Here is a 3,783-nt window from a genome sequence, read left to right as displayed (position 1 = left end):
CCTAGGCACAGTTTTTTGCATACATTTTTATTGTGATTTGTAACACTTTTATATGTGTCACAGTTGGTTACTGCCTGTTTGAGTTACTGGCACTTTGTCCCATGACTTGGCATTATTAAAGCCAGAGGTTGCCCAACAAAAATTCATTCAACTGGAGTCCCAAGGTGTGGCATGGAACATCTCATAGAGCCATGCTGTACTGCTGTGCTCTTAGCTGGGAGACTCAGGCAAAGGCAGGGCCTATGCCTTAGTCCCACTGTGTTTGTTCTGACCTGGCAGAACCTGGTGCCCCTAAGTGCATCTGCTGGTACACATGGTTGGTGAAACACCTGGAGCAACTGAATGATGTTGTTCCCTCTGCCCGCAGTTAATGTTATCTGCACTTCACAGAACATAAGGAAAATCATTAGGAAACATAACATAAGAATAAACATTTTCTCACAGAGTAGTCAGGCACTGGAATGGCCTGTCCAGGGAGGTGGTGGAGTTGCCGTTCCTGGCAGTGTTCAAGAGGCATCTGGTACAAGGAGCTACGGGACGTGGTTTAGTAGCTCGTGGTAGCAATGGTAATAGGAGAACAGTTGTGCCATATGATCTTGTAGGCCTTTTCCAACCTTGTGATTCAATGATTCTATGATAACAGAAGCTGAGGCACATGATAAACATCACTGCAGAGCATGTATGGTTAAGTTCAGAAGTCAAAGTGTATCCTTGGTGTTTTCGTGATAGTGAGAGGACCAAATTTCTTCCTGTAAATTGCTGTTCTCACTTGTAATTCTCCCAGTTTATTGGTACAGGCTTCATCAGGCATGTCTGACCTGCAGCCCGTTCCCTGTTTCTGCATCATCCTGGTGGCAGCTTTGCCCCATGGAGCAGCCTGGCCCTGCCCCAGGACACAGGGAGGGCACTGTGCAGTGCTGACAAATAATATGGCACTATGGTTCTTCTGTAAGGAAATCATATCAGTTGTCAAAGAGGGCAATTTCAAAACACCTGTGCAGGAACATGGTGCCAAATCTGATGGCGAGTTTATTCTGCAGTGCATGGAAAGCATGACAGATACAATGTGTCCTGATAAAACAAGGGATTTTTCTAAAATCAGTTTATCTCACTAGGCTATAGCCAGGTGAACTGAAGAAATAGGAGAACCTATAAAAAAATTGTAGAGTAAAGCTGTTAATTTCAAGTTTTACACTCTGATGATAGATGAAAGTAGTAATGCTTCAGACATGGCTCAATTTGGCATTTTCATTAGCGGTGTTGGTAAGAAATACAATGTCACTGAAGAAATTGCTTCTTTGGTGCCATTGAAAGACATAGATTGATTTGCACGAAAGAGTGACAAAATAGATGAAAGCAATTTTCTTTCACTTTTGTCAACAGATTTGATGTAGCTCCTGATGGTGTTCCAGTGATGGTACAAAAGAGGGATGTAAAAAATTAATAGAAGGTGATGCAGTTACCACCAGTAATTTAAGTTTGATGAACTATCGCTGCATCAGCACATCTCCTATGTTGGAGCACCTCTTTTATGAAGATATGCTGAATGAACTGGGCTTGTAAAGCCTGGAATAGGGAAAACTACAAGGAGGCCTCACTGGGACCTTCCAGAGTATAAAGGAAGTTTAGTAACATGATAGAAATCAACTTTTTACATGGGTAGATAGTGACAGGACAAGGGGGAATGGTTTTAAACTAAAGGAAGGGAGATTTAGATTAGATGTCAGGGGGAAGTTCTTCACTGAGAGAATGGTGAGGCTCTGGAACAGGCTGTCCAGAGAGGTTGTGGATGCCCCATCTCTGGAGGTGTTCAAGGCCAGATTGGATGGGGCCCTGGGCATTCTTGATCTAGCACCTGGAAGCCCTGTATGTAGTTGTGGGGTTGGAATCTCATGTTTCCTAAGATCCCTTCCAAAATAAGCCATTCTGTGATTTGATGATCAGATGACAGGCAAATTTGTGCTGTCGTTTTTTGAGTGACACCAAATGAGGTGTTTTGGTGACAAATGGAGTTGTAACTTGCCAGCAAGAGGGTAACTGAAGGGACGTGAAAGAGGAGGAGGAAGTCAATAAACCTGTGAGACAGGAGCCAAGAAAGCCCTGGAGGCACTACTGTAGGTGGTGTTGACTTCAGAGAGGATATTTAGCCTCACTGTTCACTCCATATGGTGAAAATATGCTACTCTACTAAGATATTAATTAGGAGATGCTTAGTGTCCGCAAATGACTCCAGCTTTCCTAACATGTCTCGTTTGTACTGCTCTTTGAATACATTTAAGATCAGAATAAAGAATACAGATGAGTTAGGAGCTGGAAGGAAATAAGTTGTCACTTGAAAGACTGTTTCACAGATTCTCCATATTCTGTTTAAGCAGGGAAAGAGTGTTTCACAGTGTGTTCCTCTACTTGCATACAAGGGTTTATCAAGGTGAAGTTTCCCAGTCTGTCTTGTGATATGTGTTGGTTTGTTTACCAATAGGCAGTAGTACATTAGTTTAAGAACCAGTATATTAGTTTAGCAAAAGGAATCCATGAGTGGATGGAAACTTTCCATTTCAACTTTAGTGGGTGAACAGTCTTGTTTTCCTTAATAATTTTGCACTGGGGACATAATAGAATATCTTTTGCCTCACAAGAAGCACAGGAGTCATAATAGAATACTTTTATCTTTTGCACCCAGTAGGTGCAAGGACATCTTCCTTGGATTCCACATATATTGTTTTAAAAGTTGCTCACTATGGCCTAATAAGCAATGGAAATTTTCCAAATTGGGGAAAAGCAGCTGAAAGTTAGTCAAAGGTCTCAGTGATGAAGCTGATGGTGGAAAATGGGGAAGAAGCAGATGGGCACTTGACCACCCTAGATACCACTGAGCATGCCCAAAGGGACATTAGCATATATTAATGAGTCCTTGAAAAAGAATGAATATGTATGCCAATGTACTGCATATGTCTGTCTTAACTGTTTAAATGCAGAACCTGAACTCTGAGAGAGCACACTTGCTTGTCAAGTTGCCCAGTACGTATCGTGAGGAATAAAGGAATGCCACTTTCTAACACCACATTGGAGTTAAAGAGTTTTCTTCCTGGATTTCAGATGACATTTGTACCCAGTATTCTTAGAAGAGTGGCACTTGGAGAACATGGAATTTCCACTTTGTTCTCCCTCTTTCCACATCCTCAAGCAACTTTAATCAGATCTTCATTATCCTTCTGAACTATGCACCTGGCTTCACAATTATTAGCTTGCTTGGTTGTTTGCATGTTTGTCTTGTCTTGTTTTGGAATCTTTCAGTCTTCTCACAGTTAATGCTGGAGATTCCAATGGCCTTAACCAGAGCAGCATCAACCAGCTCTTCTGTGGCCAGAGTGGAGCAAAGTCACTATCCATGATGCTAGGCAGGGCCTGAATGCACTCTTCCTGATGTTGTTTCTCTTCAGGAAAGAACTGGCGAGTTTGCCCAAGCTGATTCTCTTGTGGAAAGCTGAGTACCGGTCATTTTTGTCCTGTATCTGACATTGCACCCATATCCAAATCTCTTTGGTTAAACAGAGAAATTCACACTGTGTTACACAAAGAGAGTAACACCACCCATCCGGTATTTCTAGCCAGCATATCCCAGTCATGGCAGGTATTTGTGCTGGGCCCCTCAAAGTGATGATTCACCCAAACACCTGCGGGGAAAGAAACCACACAGATCCATGCACAGGCAAGAACAATGCTTGTACACATCAAAGTAGAAAGAGATTAACATTGTCATTGGCAGCAGTTATTGGGTAGTAA

This window comes from Coturnix japonica, chromosome 1 (genome assembly GCF_001577835.2).
Source record: "Coturnix japonica isolate 7356 chromosome 1, Coturnix japonica 2.1, whole genome shotgun sequence".
Classification (NCBI taxonomy): Eukaryota; Metazoa; Chordata; class Aves; order Galliformes; family Phasianidae; genus Coturnix; species Coturnix japonica.
The sequence above is the reverse complement of the archived record's forward strand: the minus strand, read 5'-3'. Positions refer to the sequence as shown.